General features: G+C 36.7%; 1 long non-coding RNA gene across 1 annotated transcript in view; it reads right to left on the bottom strand.

The window, feature by feature from the left end:
• The window catches only part of LOC140528070 (uncharacterized), a 173995-nt gene that overhangs the window by 40669 nt on the left and 112825 nt on the right, over positions 1-20501 (bottom strand). Inside the window, exon 3 of the long non-coding RNA XR_011975052.1 lies at positions 12179-12313. This is a non-coding gene — a long non-coding RNA (uncharacterized lncRNA). The remainder of the gene's footprint in view (positions 1-12178; positions 12314-20501) is intronic.

Genomic DNA, 20501 nt, shown 5'->3' with positions numbered 1-20501 from the left:
TGTGCATTCCAAACTTGGGACACTGCCTGGATTGTATGAGAACACCCAGCAATCCAATTAAGCTGACATAGAGAGTAAGTTAAAAAATAAAAAAGAATGGTATGATTACTAGAAAGGTAGTTGAGAATCAGATTATGGAGGGCTTTAAATGCCAAATGAACTTATGTGATTTTATCCTAGAGGTAATAGGGAGTCATTGAGCGAATACTATTATGCTCAGATAGGTGTTTTAGGAATACCACTTTGGCAGCTTTGTATGAAGATGACCTGGAGATGGACAGACCAGAAACAGGGAGGGTATTAGGAGGGGACTGAAACAATACAGACAAGACACGGTAAGGATCTAAATGGGATAGAGACTCTATGAGTAGCTAAAAGAAAATAAAGATATTGTAGAGGTCAAACTAACAAAACTTAGCAATTGCTAAGGGAAAAGGGAAGAGTCAAAGAAAACCCCCTAAAAATTAAATACATACTGGTTGTTTAAGCCTAGGAAATGCACATAAGCTCTCAGTATCTCAAGGTTTTCTCTAAGATTATAAATTGTAGTTACATATAAGTGAAGAAAGACTCCCTCCCCACTCACCCCCAAAGTGATGAAATCAATACAAACCATGAGGTGGTGGTAGGATGGGAATTCAAGTCATTTGTTTAAAAAGTAATAATCCTTGCTATTAGATACCAGCAATTTAATGATTCCAAAAATATTTCATAAGTACAATAGGGATCCCTTTAATAAAAGTATTTGTTCTGTAAAACTTGGACTCAGTCAAAAGGCTGTATGTAACCCAAGGACCCCTCAAGGCTCCCCACCCATGGACTAAAGAGTTGTTTTTCTGGGAAAAAAATACACACACACACACACACACACACACACACACACACTTTAGTGAATTGCAAATTCATTATTAAACCAACAGGATAAAATGGCAGGCAGAAGGAAAAGAAGTCCAAAAATCAGAAACAAAGTCACAAGAAGAATGAAAGCAGTCAAACCTGGGCCCTTAAACAAAGTGGAGGTACCAGAAGGAACTCACCAATGGGAGAAAGGGGATTGCCTTTGTGAAGAATATTCCAGGGTAAGCAGATCCTAGGGCCCTTAGGTAAGGAGTCCCTGAGTGCTAAGGGAAATTCCAGATTGAGTCAGCAGTAGACAAAGGATGGTTATGAAGACTAGGAAGTCAGTGCCAGGGCCAGAAAGAGAATCAGTATCTTTCTCTTCTTTCTCTTCTTCAATATGTCCCTGTACCAATCTTTTAAGGGTTTGGGGTGTTGGTTTTGGTTTTTTGGATTGTATCACTCCATATGCTTTTCTCAAACAGGTTGCACAGACTTCACCTAATTTTAACCTGTGATGCTTAATTACAATATTACCAGTACAAAATTATAATCAAAATTTTAAGCCTCCTGAAATCTATTAAAAATGTTCAACAATAGGATGATTCCTTTAGGCTTATGACTGATATAGATTCACAAGATCATCAAGCTGTCAAATCTGTCTCTTTCTGAAAAATGTCCTTAATTCTCTAACCTCCAAACAAAAGAATTATGTACTATTTAGTCAGTCATTAAAAAGGAAGAAAACAAGCATTTATTAAATACTACTCTGTGCCAGACACCATGTGAAGCATTTTACAAATATCTCATTTGATGCTCACAACAACTCTGGAAGATAGGTAATATTATTATCCCCATTATATAGTTGAAAAACTGAGGCAGATACAGGTTAAGTGAATTGCCCAACAGTCGTATACCTAGTAAGTGTCCAAGGCCAGATTTGAACTTAGTTCTACCTGACTCTACGCCCTGAACTACTCTAATTAGATCTAAATCATTAAGATAATAAGATAGGTAGAAAGGTGCCATTGTCAGTAAAACATCGGGCCTGGAGTTAGGAAAATATGAGTTTCAATCTGGCCTTAGACACTAGCTGTGTGATACTGGGTAAGTCACGTAACTACTGTTTAACTCAGTTTCTTCATCTGCAAAATGGGGATAATAATAGACTCTATGTCCCAGGGTTGTTATGAAGATCAAATGAGATAACAATTGTAAAGTGCTTAGAACAGTGCTTCTAAATAGTAAGAGCTATGTAAATATCAGATGGCAAAGCAGGCAACATAAAAATCTTATTAATGCCCTGGAGAAAATTTTCTAAGCATCTCTCTTCTATTTTTTTTTATTTTTTTAAATATTTTTTCCAATTACATGCACAAACAATTTGAAACTTTTTTTTTCAATTTTAAGTTTCAAATTTTCTATCTCCCTCTACTTCCCTGCATCCTCATTGAGAAGGAAAGCAATTTACTATAGGTTATACATGTACAGTTATGCAAAATATATTTACGTATTACATATGTACACATTAGTCATTGCATTGGTCAAAGAAAATCTAGAAAGAGAGAGAGAAAGAAAGAAAGAAAGAAAGAAAGAAAGAAAGAAAGAAAGAAAGAAAGAAAGAAAGAAAGAAAGAAAGAAAGAAGGAAAGAAAGAAAGGAAACAAAATGAAAGTTTAAAAAAATGTATACTTTGATCTGTGGGGTAGCTAGGTGGTGCAGTGGATAGAGCACCAGTGAAGGAGTCAGGAGGACCTGAGTTCAAATCTCACCTCAGACACTTGACACTCACTAGCTATGTGACCTTGGACAAGTCACTTAACCCCAGTTACCTCATCCTGGGTCATCTCCAGTCATCCTGATGAATATCTGGTCACTGGACCCAGATGGCTCTGGAGGAGAAGTGAGGCTGGTGACCTGCACAGCCCTCCCTCACTCAAAACAAAGTCAAGTGCAAGTCATGTCATCATTTCTCTGATGGCATGGTCTTCTTCAGCAACAAAGGATGAACACACACTTTGATCTGCATTCAGACTCCATCAAGTTCTTTCTACGGAGGTGGATTGCGTTTTTCATCCTACATCTTTTGGAATTGTCTTAGATCATTAGATTGCTGAGAGTAGCTGTCATTCACAGTTGATCATAATGCAATATTGCTGTTTACTGTGTGTAATGTTCTTCTGATTCTGATCATTTCACTGTGGGTCAGTTCATACAAGTCTTTCCAGGGTTTTTGTGAAACTTCCTGCTCATGCTGTCTTATAGCATAATAGCATTCCATCCCAATCATATACTATAACTTGTTCAGCCATTCCCCAATTGAGGGACATCCCCTCAATTCTTAGCAACCACAAGAGCTTATATAAATATGTTTGAACTTTTCCTTTTTGTCTCCTTTAAACTCTTTGGGATACATATCTAATAATGGCATTGTTGGCCCAAAGGGTACTCACAATAGTTCCAAACTGCTTTCCAGAATGGCTGGATCAGTTCACAATTCCACCAATAGTGTATTGGAGTCCTGATTTTCCCATGTCCTCTCCATTTCTTATTTTCTTTTTCTGTTATATTACCTAATCTGATAGATGTAAAATCCCTCTTCTCTTCAAAAACTCTATTGAAAACCCCAGTGTTCTCTCTTCACAAAAAGTGGCAGACCCTAATTCTGCCCTCCTGTGCTAAGGAAAGGAGGACAGAAGAGGGAGGAATTGTGCAGATCATAAAGATCTCAGACAAGCTGCCTGGAGTTAGGCCACAGTAAGGCAAATCATCTAGTTCTGCTTAAAAGTAATACACATACACACACACACACATATAATGTATGTATATGAACATATACACACATACATATATGAAGGTGTTATATATGTATATAACATGGAAAAGCTCCTTTACTCTGTTTTAGGTACAATACCAGTATTCTAAAGATATAACTTTTGTTATATCAACTTCTGTAGTCATAATGAACATAGTACTATAACAGATTGTGAGGTCCTTGAGAGCAGGGACAATTTTTTTTCTTTCTCTGTATCCCCAGAGCTTAGCCTAGTGACTAGAACATATTAGATACTTAATAAATGCTTGTTGTCTGTCTGGTAGTGTATAAACATTCAACCATATAAGAGCTTGGTTCTGTAAACAAAACACATAAGAAATCAGTCTGATTGCAATCTAAAATTAAAAAGAAAAGCAATAATAACAATAAAGAATAATGTTTTTCTCCAGCAGATCCTTGTAATTCTTGGGCATCTAAAAAAACAGTCTCAGATGAAGAGTATCTGTAGTGTGTGCTTATAGCTATGCCAAGAACTGTGCTAGGTACTTTGCTAGTATATGTATTATAAATCATATATGTTTAATATTATATTATTATAAATTATTATAAATATTATCATATTTATAAGTATTATATTTTTTGATAATATTTAATTATCAATTCGTAGGGTTTACAAATGTGTAAAACATCTAAATTACCTCAGATCAGACCCCCAAAGCATAGCATCCCCTCTAGGATAATCTTACCCACAACTTGCTCTCACTTATGAATTGGGTTCTAAGGGGATAACTACCTCCAGGTTTGGAGTTCAAAGGTTCTCTGTGAGTCCATACTCTGGAAAACTATGTCTCATGGTTTCCCATTGATGCACTTATCTTTAGTAGTTATCCAGGAGACATAAGTAACTCAAGGCGAGGTGTTTACTAAGATGGCATAGTATAGACAGTAGCATCCCAACCCTGCTCCCATAAATGTCCTGCTCACTCACTCACAAATGCCTGTGAATATAGTAGAAGGAGAAGGAATATTCAAACTGAAAGTGAGGCATATACAGGGAGCCCATGTAGTCAAAGCAACTTGTACTTTCAATATTTCAGAGCCTCAATGTTCTTTACCTTCTCATAATGTCCTCATACTATTCTCCCAGGCAGTAGTATCTCTGTTGACATGTTACCTATATGGACTCCCTGGTCCCTCTCTTTTCTTTAGCTTAACATCCAGCTACCAGGTCTAACTCTCTTGAACCCATACTTGTGCTCTCTCTTCTGCTGCCAGAACAATGGATATATTGATATATAAAGGTTATATAAAAATATATCAATATCTTGTTTCAAAAAATAATATGCTAGCTCCACCATTTGATTATATACATAGATCATAAAAAGTATAAATATTAGATGGGAAAAAAATTTGTTAGAGGAAAGGACTATTTTTTCCAGTTAAATTGTCATATTGTGTTTATAACATGCTGAAGACCACAATAGCAGGAAATATTAATAAACATTCTGAGGTATTGTTAAAATAGGAAATAAGCAGAACTGAACACATTTTAAAATTAAATTCAGTTTTCTCCTTCTCTCTCAAGAAGAAGCTGTTAGATGCATATGTGCCTGCTGCTGTTACAGACCTTGCTGGGAACAGTACTATGCTTCAAATACACCAAATGATATAAAAAGCCTATGAGAAGTAAAGTGGGAGTGAGCATGACCGCAGGAATCCTTGGAAGACACGTGCTTTCTTACCTTAGACCTTTCATTGGTCATATCTATTTGATGGCTACCTTGCTGAGTATGTAGAATTGAGCAGTCCTTCAAGTTCATCATCCAACTCTCTGTCAATGGGATATAGAATTCAATAATTTAATTTGAATGATAAGCATGTGGTCATGTGGTGGGAGAAGTAGATGGTTGGCTGGAGAGCAAAACTAACTACTCCCTCTCTCTGGCCCGTTTCTCTAGTTGGACAGCCACCCAACGCACAGCACCTCCCACTTTTAGTTGGAGCTGCTGGGTATGTAGGTTGTGGCATCAAGAATAAAACCATTTGTGCATTCAGGATATTAGTTCTCTCTCAATCATTATAGTGCCAAATATGTTCTCTTGGATGTATTGATGCCCACACCAGTACTCTTGTACTTTCTTCTGATGTCTCCTCAAATGTGAGACATCTGTTCTCCTTTCCTGTAGGGAGAGAAGAGACTAAGATTTCATTTTGTGATCAAGGTCTGTCTGTCTGTGTTCATCTTTCATTTGCAAAGAAGACCATGACATCAGAGAAATGATGATATGACTTGCACTTGACTTTGTTTTGAATGAGGGAGGGCTGTGCAAGGTCACCAACTTTACTTTCTCCTCCTGAGCCATCTGGGTCCAGGGACCAGATATTCATCAGGATGACTGGAGATGGCTCAGGATGCAATAAGAGACCTTGGCCTTTTTAGGTTGACCTTTTCAAGTACTCACTTAGAGGGAGGTAATGCCCTTTGAGTGAATAGACCTCTTTAAGAAGTAGTCAGGGAATGGCTCTTTTAATGAACAAAAGAAAAAAATAATTAAGTCAACAGAAACTGTTACCAGTGATAATCACTTTAAGCCAGACATTAAGTGGAGCTTGGGCAGGGACCTACTGTTGTCCAACCCATGAGCTTCAGAGTTCACTCTGTTTAAGATTTTGGAATGAGAAAGAAAGAAAGAAAAAAGGAAGGAAGGAAGGAAGGAAGGAAGGAAGGAAGGAAGGAAGGAAGGAAGGAAGGAAGGAAGGAAGGAAGGAAGGAAGGAAATTCAACTGCAATTGCTGACTTCTCAGACCATAATGGGTCAGTAATATAGGTTTCTTAGGATGACAGTTGACTTTCTTAAGAATTATCTTCATATGGAAAACTATCTTTACACGCAATTGGAGAATATAAGATACTATTTACAATAAATAAATAAAGATTGTGATGACACCAGCTTGGGGAGAGAAAAAAAAACAGAATTATCTTCATAATATCTTCTCACAAAGTAAGAGGCAAGTTATTGAGTCTCTCAGGACATAAGTTCCTTTAAGTATTAGCTTTCTATACTTCACATAGTGTCTCTCAGGGAAGAAGCTGTATTAAGTTTATGCTCAAAACACAGACTATATATTGACAGTCAAACTCTCTGTTTTCTCATAGAGGCCTTATAGATGATAATTGAATAATAACTCCCCAACATTCTGTTTCCTCATGAAGATACAGTCATGATACCAATAGTCTCTGAAGGAAGAGATATTGACTATATGGTTATAGTCCATACTTTGCATCTTAATAATTCTTTTTGAACATTTTACTTGTTTATTCCTGTTTCTATGTCTCTTATTAGGAGGTTTTCATCAACCTTTTAAAATTATGTGCATATCATTAGAAATGCCTCCCCCCTACCCCAATGCTCAATACATTTCAATCTCCAAAGAAATAGTCTCCTTTCTATTCTTCTGGTGGCACTATTTATTACATAACTCTCTTAATAATCACCTCATTTTGCTGTTGTTGTTGCCAGAAATGCATTGCTAAATACCAATCTATTTAATAGACTGTATGGAATCCACCCAGCCCTTAGTTAATTTAAAGAACTGCTGACCTGTTATGCAGTCACAAGCTCTAATATTTATAATGGCTCTTGTATGTCATGTCATCATTAACCATTTATAAAATAACCACCACTGTTCAATATGTGTAAATGCTATTGCATTTCGATACTCATCAAAACAACAGACCTTCCTGCCATCAGTTTTTTTTTTTTAATTTCAGGGAGAATACAATATTGACATTCATATTCAGCTGCCACGTGTAGTGGTGGCTGTTCATTTCCAAATGATTTTATTATTGTATTAAAGATGTTCTCTGGAACAGACTGTATTGCAGAAGCTAAATGTGCAAAAGAAATAGATTTTTACATAGTTATTCCCCTCCCTTAATCAATCCTATCCAGTGTTCATTTCAAGTCTACTACTTCTTAAGCAGAAAATATGATGTTCATTTATAAGAAGGAAAAGAAACCTAGGAAATAAATAATAATGTGTATGGAATGAACAAACTAAGGTCTGGTTACCCTCCTCCAAATTCCTCATATTCCATTTAGAATCAAAGTCATATTACCTCATGATGAGGAAGACCTCCTGCCAGTTATGCTGTGGTAAGCAGCTAGTTCTCAACAACTTATATTGTCTCAACATTTTTCTATAAGATAGGATGTTTGATACCACAAATATGTTTCAGAGAATTGACAGCTGAAATACTAGTCTATATAAGCTTGTGGCTTGACTAAACTGACCTTTTCACAGGAATTTCTTTCTTAGTTCTAATGGTCATGTAGGCTCCAGCCTTAATGGTAGTCCTTATACATATAGGATGTTTTAGAATAATAGTTCCTCCAGGGCTTCAGCAAAAATAAAATTTCTTGCTGTTAGCCTAGTCTTGTAATGCAAAGGGGCTATCATTACAAACCAAGAAGGAAAAAAGCGTGAACCAATGTGAATTTTAAATATGAGACTATGGTCCTTGTATTCTATGATATAAACAAAGAAGGCTATTTTAATCTTATCATTTTGAAATATACCAGATGATCTAGGTTAAGAAAAAAATAACATTAAGTAAATAGTAATGACATAAGAAACACTAGTTAAGGGAAGATACCCATTTACCACTAAAGCTTTATTTGACATGACTCTATGGATTAAAGGATTTTGTTCGGTGAGAAATGGCTTCTAAGCTAACAAATTCAACCTTGAAGTTGAGCTTTAAGATCATGACACCTATTTCTCAAAGCAATTCAAGCAGTAGTTAGATTCTTGTTTTGTTTTGTTGTTGTTGTTGTTTTTCCTTTATAAAGGCTAGTGTCTGTATCTGCAGGCAAATAAGATTAAGTGACTTGCCTAGGATCACACAAACTAGTAAGTATCTGAGGCTGGATTTGAACTCAGGTGTGTCTGATTCCAGTCCTAACACTATACACTGTGGTACCTAGTTGTCCAAGCATGTTATAAAGAAGAATAAAATAAGTACTGAGAAAAAGAGCTAAAAAACAATTTAAGATAATATGTAACTAAACATGGAAATTAGTGAGGCAAAAAAGTTGTTACTTATTGATTCACTATTATACTCATTTTATAAATGAGAAAGTTAAGTCTCAGTTTTGTATCTAATCCATTATCCTTTCCACTGGAACAAGCTATTGAATATAATTTACTTATATGAGTAAAATTGCTGATTTAGTGAATAGATCTAGATAAGCCTAACTATTACAATGTAAAAGTAAATTCAAACTTTAAAATAAGACCAATTATTTCAGTTATTTTGATGGTCTAAGACAGATCATCACACAATAGATCCAACTGGCAATATAATAATCATAGATAACAAACTCTGGTGACATTAAGAGTTCATGTAGAAGACACATAATTGGCACCCCCAATATTTTGTCAATGAGTAGAGTGTACCAAAAGTGAAATAGTTTTGGGGATTTGGCTAGTATTTGAAGGGAAAGACATTTCAGCTCAGACAGGAGCTGATACTTGATATTTCAGAGGAAGATGAACATCTATGTAGCCAAAGGAGTAGTTCTTTGCTGAAACCAGAATCGAATTGGGCTTTGGAGATTTGGTTGTTTTTCTTTCAGGTTTGTAAAATCATAGCAGTCAGTGCTGTTATATTGGCATAGAGCTTTGGGATGTGTGGTGAATAAGCATTATCGTGATTACTCAGTTCATTTACAGCCACAGTTTAGAATTGTGGCATTGAGTCATTGATGTTTTCTTAACTTTTTTTTACCTGGAATGGAATAATAATGACTCCAAATAAAAGAAAAATCACTAAACTTTACAGATATGGAAAATTGATAGGAGAGAAGAAAGGAAGTTCACTTTAAAAAATTGAAATGCACAGAGTACTCTGCAGAAATACTTATTCATCTTCATAAGCACTTATCCTCAGCAAAACAGTAGATTTCTTGGTTGTGCAAGGGTATCATTATGACACTTGTAACTAACCAGAAATTCTAGGTTTTCAAAATTCTAGATCTGTCTGAACATTAGTTGTAAAAAAAGTGTTTCTAAATGTCCTTGGTGTGTAGCAGAAAAATATATTTTTTAAAAAAAGAGAGAGAGCTCTTGTTTCTGACCTACACAGAGAGAGAACATCAAAGTCCTAATACTAGGATTATTAAACTTCATGTGTCATGGACCCTTGGGCAATGTGGTAATCTCTTCTTGGGATAATATTTTTAATTGCACAAAATAAAATACACAAGATTATAAAGAGAACAAATTATATTGATATATAGTTACCTATTTTTCTTTTTAAGTTCACAGATCCCAGGGTAAGAACACATACGCTACTTTTTTTCCCTCTGTTCTCCAGGTTTTGTCAGGGACAGGAAGATGGCTTAGCCCTAATCTCTGTTGGTATCTCATAGCAAATTTAGAGATTTATCTAAGTACCATGGCATGAAAGCAGTTGGGAAATGTTGTTGTAGGGAGGATTAAAGAAACCTAACCTTTGGGCTTGGCACTAAGGAGAAGGTCATGGAAATAGAACCGGGTAGAACTAGCGCACTTCCCCACTATGTCTCCTACAAAGTCCTCACTAGAGTAAATAGCGTTTAGCTTGATTCTCATTTCAGTTCCCTGACAGAAAAAGAGGTGTCAAATATATTTTTCATCCTAAGGCCTCTCTGGGCAAATGTACAAAATGGAAATTTGATAGAAACAAATTTCAGCAGCCAGAATACTTCTTAAAGAAGAAACTACGGACATGGCAACCATGACAACCCATCCCAAGAGTTTCATCTCCAGAAATGCTGTAAGTGTTGCCTGAAATGAAGCTGATTTAATTAGGCAAACTGCAAATTTTTCTTTCCTCCATATAAACTTTGAACCAAGTCTTTTCATTCAAATGCAAATTAACCTTTCATTCCAGAGTTAAGTATTTGCTTATTTGCACTAGGGTGACTGCTTTACATGACTAATCATTATAGCATTACAACTAAATTTTAATTCCTAGTTGAGCTTGCAACAAATTAATCAGGACAGGGCCATGTCTATGGGGCATAAATTGAAATGGAAATTGGGCAATTATGCCAGTAATTGGCTTAATTTGATAAAGGAAAGCAAAGTACTGTGAAATTTGTTGTAGGTCCTGAGAAATTTGGAATTATCTGCTCCACCCCTTCTTCCTTCTCAACCTCCTACCTCCTAATTCATTTTTCCAACATTGCTTGAATAGAGTCTTGACTTTCAATTTCCAAATGTCATCTTGCAAGTATAATCTTTATGCTAGGGAGCTTTGCTTCTAATTCTTATTCAATTTTATTTAGCAGACATTTATTTGGGAAAAAATAAATGCACTCATTTTCCAGAACCCTACATTCAGAGTCAGATAAATTGCCTTAAATCCTGCTTTTGCTGTGTGTGTGTTCCTCCTTCATTGCTGAAGAAGACCACATCATCAAAGACATGACTTGCACTTGACTTTATTTTGAGTGAGGGAGGGAGGGCTGTGCAGGTCTCCAGCCTCACTTCTTCTCCAGAGCCATCTGAATCCAGTGACCAGCTATTCATCAGGATGAGGCAATTGGGGTTAAGTGACTTGCCCAAGGTCACACAGCTAATGAGTGTCAAGTGTCTGAGGTAAGATTTGAATTCAGTTCCTCCTGACTCCTGCACTGGTGCTTTATTCACTGCACCACTTAGCTGCCCCTCCTGCTTTTGCTATTTTTGTAAATAAGGACAAGTCAATTAATTTCTCTGAGTCTCAGTTTCTTCATTAGTAAAATAAGGCTGTTGAATCAAATGATCCCAAGAAGATCCCTTAGAGCTCTTAACTCTGTCATCAAAGATGTTTTTGACTATGCTACCATTCTCTTGAAGATTCTATAATGAAAGAAACTTTAGGAATAAAATGAGGATCTGGCTGAATCATTCTCTTTCCAGCTGATTTATAAGTAGATAGATAGATAGATAGATAGATAGATAGATAGATAGATAGATAGATAGATAGATAGAGATAGATAGATAGATAGAGATAGATAGATAGAGATAGATAGATAGATAGATAGATAGATAGATAGATAGATAGATAGATAGATGGATGGATGAATGAATAAAGGTTTAGCTGCATGTGACCAGGTTTGTTGTTTTTAGTGGGTAACCTCCACAGTTTATAAATAATGTCATTGCAGCTACCCAATGCAAGGAAGAAAAATTAAGCCCAAATGAAGGCTCTAGAGGCTTGGGTGCTAGATGGCCAATTGGAACAGAAGGAGCTTTGGAGAATGTAAGGAATCTAACCAAAAAAAAAAAAAATGAGAGAAACAAGAAAGCTCTGTGGTCTCTGAAACTAAAAATTTTCTGAAGTTGGTTAAGGATCTATAAAGTCTAATTTATATGTTTTTGTTTATTGATTGTTATCGGGAGAAGATAAAGCAATTACCTATTTCATTGCAATTTTTGGAATTAAAAACCTGTTCTCGTGCAAATGTGTATTTCTTTCATTAAGACCAAAAAGAAGTTGCACCAAACAAAAGCCCTAATTTGATAATTTTTTTACCTGTTAGTACCAGCTTTGCTCCCCAGTGTTTAGTTGTTTTTGTCTTTGTTGTCATTGTTCTCCTCCTTCTCCTTCTCTTCCTCCTCCTCCTCCAGTTCCTCTGTCTCCTCCTCCTTCTCTTTCTCCTTCTTCTTCCTATAAATTAGAATAACAGTTATGACCCTCTAAAACCAGTACCTATTATTTCTTCACATTAATAGTCTTGGGTCCTACCACTGCCTTCACCCCTTGGGTATGTCTACATGTAGATAAAAACAGATCCAAAAACCTTTCCTTCACTATAGTAAGAATTAGAGTAATTATCAAGACAATCTTTTACTAAAGGCAGATTCAATCCAGTAAGCATTCATAATTGGTTATATCTCTGGCATAAATAAATTCAAAACAGAGAGCTGAAGTTCAGTGACCAGAATGGACCTTCATGGTTTCCTTTTGGAAGAGATGGGTATTATTACATGGAGGCTGGAGGAAGAAGAGGAGTAGAAGATTGAAGAAAGAGAAGCTCTCCAGTAGTTTTGCTGATGGTTGAAAATTCAAGTCAGGAGACGATGAGAGACTATGGAGGTCAGGAAGTGAAATTACATTACGGCCTTCTGTTTTCAGAAGCCAGAATGGGAATGTGAAGTCAATGATAAAAATTCCTAAACTTCATTTTAGAAGAATAGGCATCTGTATTCTCTGAACTGTCTCACTAATCAAAGTGACAAATGTACTCCAAAGGTTTGCTGTTGTCCCTTTTTTTAAGTTTGCTCATAATTCTTGACTTAATTAGCATTGAATTACTCAAGAAAAAATGATCAATCGTATTTTATTAAGAATTTGTTTTATTATTTGTAAATAAGGTTTGTGAAAGGAAATGTGACTGGTTGTGATATACAGACTGAAATAAATTATCAAGTAAATCTGGATATTGATTGGTGACTTGGGAGCGATATTAGGCACAAAAGACATTGATTTGCTTACTTATTTTTTATAAATATCCCAAAGTAGATAAAGCTGGATCAAGAGTTCTTTTATCCTTAGACTAAAATGAGTCAGCCAACAATGATGTCTGGCAGGAGGCTGGGCTGATGGGTCACACTTCTTCAGTCGTTGTTTCTTTTCTCCCTACGCACATGTTCAGAGAAATTTCCTTGTAGGGGCAGAGCCAATAGCTGTGACTAAAGAATAGGTCATGCCAATTGGAGGAGAAAAGTAATGCCTGGCCCTAGCCAAATACACCTACATTGGGGGAGTGAGAGGGGCAAGGCTCAGAGAAGGGAGTTCACTTTAAATGAAATGTGAGAACAGATATCAGAAAAGATAAAAAGATAAGGAAGACTTTATCACTACCCTGAAGACTACGGTCTAACAATAACAACGGCTAACATATGTTGCCTCTAAGATTTGCAAACTGTTATGTGTATTCTGTTATATCAAAAGACAAAGAAAATTTAAACCACCTCTAAGAAGATCCCTGTTGGACTTAGTTTGTCTATATCTCATATCCGTTTAACATCACCCTTCCAACTCTCTCTCCTTTGTTCCAGTATCTAAGGAAGATGTCATATCTCACCTCTGACACTTGACACTCACTAGCTGTGTTACCTTGGGCAAGTCACTTAACCCCAGTTACCTCATCCTGGGTCATCTCCAGTCATCCTGATGAATATCTGGTCACTGGATTCATATGACTGGAGGAGAAGTGAGGCTGGTGACCTGCACAGCCCTCCCTCACTCAAAACAAAGTCAAGTGCAAGTCATGGCATCATTTCTCTGATGGCATGGTCTTCTTTGGCAATGAAGGATGAACACACACAAGGAAGATGTAACACTTCTTCACAAGACCAGTACCTGTATCAGCAATCCTGATCCTAACCGTACTCATCTCCTGGAGCTTATTCCTTTGCTTTCTTTATATTTAAAATACATATGTGTATATATATATATATATTTCTTTATCCTTCTTAAATGCCTACAAACATATCCAGTTTTCCCTACCATTTAAAAATAAGTACACAAACCAACAAAAACTTTTATATAGCCCTGACATCATCGTAATTGATCATTCAATATCTCCTCTTGGCTACAAACTGTCACTCAATTGAAACTACACTAAGATCAATAATGATCTCTTAATTTGCTAAATCTAATTGCTTTTTCACCAAAATCCTCAACCTTCTTGACCTCTCTGAAGTTTTAAACACTATTGACTCCTCACTCTTTCTGAACATAATTTTCTTACTGAATTTTCATCACAGTGCATCTCATCTTACTCTTTTCTCATCTATCAGACCATTTTATCTCAGCCTGCTTTGCTTATTGTCATCCATATCATTCCTTCTTTATGTGATTACATATCAGTATCCAGGTATATATTGAAGCCAGCTCAACCTGGGAGAGCTGATTGTTAAATTATTTAACGTGAGTATTTACCTTAGGAATTTACAAATACTATATAAATAAGAGCTTGGTTTATTGTTTTATTGAATGTCTAAACTTAAGAAAGTGATCAACAAAATTTTAATAATACAGATTAAATTTAAAAGTGTGCCTTGCTTACATTTTTTTTCAGAGATGTGGTTTTAAAACATTTGCAAGTATCTGTCTATCATAGTCCTGATCTGAGCTTTCCTTTCCTTTCCTCTCCTCTTTTCCACTTTTTCCTCTAATTCTTCTTATAAGTGAACCTTTTGGCTTCAGTCATCAACTCCCATGGGGTCAATTATTGTCTTTATACAAATGATTAAGTTCCACATAGCTAGACTCTATCTCTCTCTCCTGGGTTCTAATCTCACATTTTCAATTTGCTGCTAGCCATCTCAAACAAGAAGCTTCATGTCCCATCTGGGGCCTGTCCAACACCTCCAAGATTACTGTAGCAGGTACCCACCTGCCCAAGAATTCTCCACTTTCCCTCCCCCAATCCATAAAAAAGCAACAGAGACTGACTCTGCCTAGTCACATGAAGGAAAATTAGAGAGTTGGAGGAGGAATCAGGCAGAATTAAAATGGGCCTCCAGAAGCAAGATTGTGCAGAGTTGCAATAGCTAATAATAGGATTAAGATTTGAAAAGGAGGCGAGAGAAGCCTGAATATGCGTAATGGAGGAAATACTGAAAGAGTAGAAGGATTAGAGGTCTCTATGAAGGTGAAGAATAGGTTTAAAAGGGGTGAGATATAGGAGGTTATGGTTAGAAAGAGGAATGCCAGAGGGTCTAATTAAGGACATGGAATAATTGGATATAATTGTAAGATGTAGTGTGTGACCATAACCATCAGAACATGTGACTAAAGTGGAATTAAGGAATAGTGCATGGGATGTAAGGTGGCTGAAGATTCAGGAGGTTTGTGGGTTAGAAAGAACATCACTGATGATACCTATGTCCTCTATCATAAGGGGAAGGGTTAGGAAGTCCTGCCTGATGATGATCCAAGTGCTGAACCCCTTGAAAAAAAGAGAATGACTTAGCAGTCAATATACAAAGGTGCTATGATTTGGATTGGGTAGAAATTTTTTTTTTTTATTGATTAGATTTCAAAAGCAGAAAACTTTGAGTGATTAGAGGTAAAAGGACAGTCTGTAAATGGCAAGTGGAAGCAAAGAATATTTATCTCTTCTTCCCTGAATCAATGTGTAAAAGTTCTAAGAAAAGGTACAACTAGTTCTAGAAAGGAGAGCCAAGAGATACAATGTCATGGAAGAGGAGCCAGGTCTCAGTGAAGAGTAGTGGATGGAAGGAGTGGGACAGAAAGAGTTTCAGAAACAATGAGAATTATGTCCATTACAGAATAAGAATTCCAGAAGGCTTAGTGGAAGAGGTGGGTAAAGACAATAAGTGAGACAGAGTGAAGGAGAATAAAAAATGGAAGGTGAGGGCTGTAGAATCTTGTACATGCCTGCAGTGGATGAATATAGGGACAGGGAAAAAAATAGGAGGCAGCAGATTTTAGTCACAAGGTAGTAGAATTTCAACTATTTCATTAAAATCTCATCTCACTAGGTTAATGCCAGGTGATGCGCAAAGCAGTAGGGATACAAAAAAGGGCAAAAAAACAGCTCTTTTGTCTCCCTGAAGCAACTCAATTTCCTGCTCAGTCACTTCTTTCTGTGCTTCCCTGTGTTTGTCCAATAACAATTAAAAAATTCATCTGGTGGAAAACTCTGCCCTCCAGCCACTCACAGTCCAAGATAGCTCAGTTTCTTCCTGTGCTGGGAAACACTACAAAACCAAGATCCCTAGAAAGAACCTGAACTTTTTAATCTACCCTCAAAGCAGCCAGTAGGAGATCTGTCTGAATATGCTATTACATTCACAAAATATTTAAATCTCCCTTGAGACTTAATTGTTCCAGCAGGCTAAGGTTCCAACCATTGAGAATGCTTTCTGATGGCCTGAGAACAGAATCTAATGCATGAAGGAGTCACCAATTCATTCCTAACACTGGTATTCCACCATGTCAAATAATAGCAAGGGAAGCTGTCCCAAACTGAATCAATGGTACATTATTGATGAATAATTTTTCAATGTTATGATTAAATAAACATTATTTTAATTGCATGATCATTTATGAATGTCACATTTCATTTCAGTCCTTTAACTTGATTCAGTGTGGCCTAACCAACAATAAAATGAGAAAGGGAATGAGTTTTATTTTAGGATTGGGAAATTAAATAAAGGTTTATAGTAGTCACACCACCTGCCTAGTGATCTACAGCTACTAAGAGAAGAGGCTACTCACCATAAGCTCCCTCTTCTCTCCTCTTCATTTCAAAACCACCCATTTCCTTTTCTTTCATTCAGTTTCTGGTGAAGAGATTTTTTTTAAGGCTAAAACCTAATCCATCTAACTGTTTTCTTGAAGCCCTCCTCTCCCATCTCCTTTTTCAGATTGCACCACAATCATCCCTTGTATGTCAGTCTTTAAATTTGTTGCTATGCATTAACTCATTTTCTGCCTATCATTAAAAAGCAAAACAAAATTTAAAAAAAAAAAACAACCCTTCCATTATCTCATCATCCTGCCAAATTCTCTTCTTATAACTCTTCTCTCTTTCGCAGCCCAAATCCTAGAACAAGGTGGCTTCACTCAATGCTTCCACTTATTCTTCTCTCACTGGCTTCTCAAACCCTTGCAATTTGCTATCTGACCACTTATCACTCACCTGAAATTACTCTCTCCAAAGTTACCATTGATTTCTTGATTGCCAATGTAATAACCTTTTCTGAATTCCCATCCTTCTTGATCTCTCTGCAATATCAGAGATGGTTTTTTTTCTCTCATACACTAGTTCAGTATACCTCAGTGTCTTTTGCAAAAATCACCCTCCTCCTCCTTAAGTGTAGCTATCACCTGGGTCATCTCCTCTGTTATTTCTATACTTTCTCCTTCCCCCTCCTCCCTTCCCTCATCTCTATCTGTCTCTCTGATTCTCTCTGTGTGTCTCTCTTTGTCTCTCTTTCTCTCTGTCTTCTTCAACTTCCATAAGTTCAATTATCATCTACATAAATGACTTCTAAATGTATATATGCAACTCATTTATCTCTCCTAGATCCCATCCCTCATTGCCTATTGTCTATTTTGAAAGGAATTTACCTACCTACCTCATAGGCATCTCAATCCCAGTCTGACCCAAACAGAACTTACTATCTTTCCCCAAAGTAATATCTACCTCTCCTCCTAATTTCTTCTGAGAGCTCCACAATTTTTCTAGTCACCTGGGTTTGTAACCTTGGAGTCATCCGCACCTCTTTCATCCGTCCCTTTAGTCTCTCTCTCCTCTAGTCAGTCAATTAGTATTTATTAAGCATCTACTATTTGCCAGGCACTAAAATGCTAGGGATGCAAAGAAAGACCAAAAAAAAAAAAATAGATTCTGCTCTCAAGGAGCTGATAATTTAATGAAGGAGACAACTTGCAAACAACTCTATAGACAGACAGACAGACAGACAGACAGACAGACAGACAGACAGACAGACAGACAGATAGATAGATAGATAGATAGATAGATAGATAGATAGATAGATAGATAGATAGATAGATAGATGAAAGACAAATTGTGGTTAGTCTCAGAAAGAAGGCACTAAGACTATGGAGTACTGAGAAAGGCTTCTCACAAAATTTCTAAAACACAAGTCTGACCATGTTCTCTGGAGAAGAAGGGTCAGTATCTCCTTATTGCTTCCAAGATAAATTACAAGTTCTTCTGGAATTTTGTACTTCACAATCAACTTCATGATCTTCTCTGATCACACATTTCTCCTCAGTTCTACCACAGTCAAACTGCTGTACTTACATTTCCCAATATGTGACATTCTCCTGCCTTCATGACCTTACACAGTCTGTACCCCATGCATAGACCTAACTTCCTTCTCTTCTTTGGCCTCATAGACTTCCTGACTTTCTTCAAAGAACAGCTCTAGTGTTATTTCCTTTCCTGGAGACCTTTCCTGGTAACCTTATTTGTTAGTACTTCCCCCTCCCCCCCCCACTTCAATCTCTTTATATTTTTTTCTCTATATTTAGCATATACTTATATGTTTATCTGTTATTTCCTCCCAGTAATAATAACAATAGCTAGCACTTAAATTGCATTTTAAGTGCAAAGCACTTTACAAATATTAGCTCACATTATTCTCCCAACTACCTTAGCAGATAAACTTATTTTTGTCTTTGGGTTCCAGCACCTGACACAGAGTCTGGTAAATAGTAGATACTGAAAAAATGCTTGTTGAATTGAACTCAAATGATATGATTTCATTTGGTGTGATGTGATAACCTCCAGCAATGCAGATGGCAATCCATTCGTGCCTGTCCATCCAAAATGACTCTGTCTATGCCCCTCCCCCACTGTAAATTTGCCATAGAAAAGTTTACCCAACATGTTGGATACCTTCCTCAAGTTCCTTGATATTCTGAGTCCCATTGAGGTAAGAGTTAATGGTATGTATTTAATTTGCCTCTTGCTACAATCCTGGAGGGTAAGCATAAAGAAGGATAATGATGCTGTTAATAATTATGTCACCAGGTTGCAAATGAGATTATATATACAGGGTGTCTCAAAAGTCTTAGGGCTGTTTAAAGATTTATTAGGAAAAAATTACACAGTTCTTTTTGGGACACCCATATTTTGCATGCATATATATATTATACACAGACATAGAGAAAATCTGGTGTTGTAACAGACAAGTACATACACACACACACACAATATCAAGCCCTGATTTGTACAGTTGATTTCTGACGTGTAAATGTCACATTGAAAATGTAAAAATAAGCTCCCACAAGACAGTGACTTAAGCAAACCCCTGGTTACAAGGCTTGCCTTGGGTTGGACAGATAGCAAATATTCAAGGGAAGATTTCAACTCAGGTTTCTCTGACTTCAGTCCAGTGTTCTAGATCAAGGTTGCCTGTTCCCTACCCCTCATCTAGTTGATGTGCCACTCACGTGGCATATATCATATTATATATATATATATGTTTTGCATATATCATGCTATTAATAGAAAGAATGGAACGTACATGCAAATAAGTGTAACATAAAAAAATGTGAAAACTGTAAAAGAAATTCAGCTTTTCTCACTAATATCAATTCAACTCACCAAATAGTTATTTTGCCTGGAGAACTATGTGTCTTGTATATTTAATAACCCTGTTTCTCTTATGAAGAATGAGGCTATTCATGTTTCTGTTGTATCACTGAAACCTGGGCAGAAAGTTTTCCACTACTCTTCTTTTATCCTGTCATGTCATATCATGTAGAAGAAATGATCAGCATATGAATCTAGTGTCATGAATGTTTAATAGCTACTGAGTGATACAGGAAATGTCACTGTTACCCGTACCCTCTAGCTACATAATTTGTCTCCAGAAGCATCTCTGAATGAACACTTTTCTCTTCACAGATGTGAATTGCTCTCTGTTTGCTTCTCTTTACTTACTTAGAAATATGAAATACACCTTAGTTTAAGGCCCTGATGGCATGGAGATATCCAGAGCTGTTTGTGGGGTCCTCTGTACCCAAACACATTTTGGAAAATCTTGCCTCTTCATGCTCTCGGTGGGCAGTGTTGCAATTACGAGAGTCAGTGTGCCAGCCCCAGTGTTTGAGCCAGGCCTCTGGTAACTGCTTCCTGATCTCCACCAGACACACAAGTCAGAAGTCAGGGAGCTTAAACATCTATTGTGCCATTGATGGAGGCACAAGAACTCACCCTCTATGCCAAAAGCTACATCATTAGGAAAGGACAATTTTAGATTCAGAAAAACACAAGCACTCAGAACGACTGCTATGGTTCTATTTAAGCCGTGCAATACTCAGCACTCATAAAAGGACTGTC

Source organism: Notamacropus eugenii, chromosome 2 (genome assembly GCF_028372415.1).
Source record: "Notamacropus eugenii isolate mMacEug1 chromosome 2, mMacEug1.pri_v2, whole genome shotgun sequence".
NCBI classification, from domain to species: domain Eukaryota; kingdom Metazoa; phylum Chordata; class Mammalia; order Diprotodontia; family Macropodidae; genus Notamacropus; species Notamacropus eugenii.
This window is presented reverse-complemented; position numbering and strand designations above follow the sequence as displayed.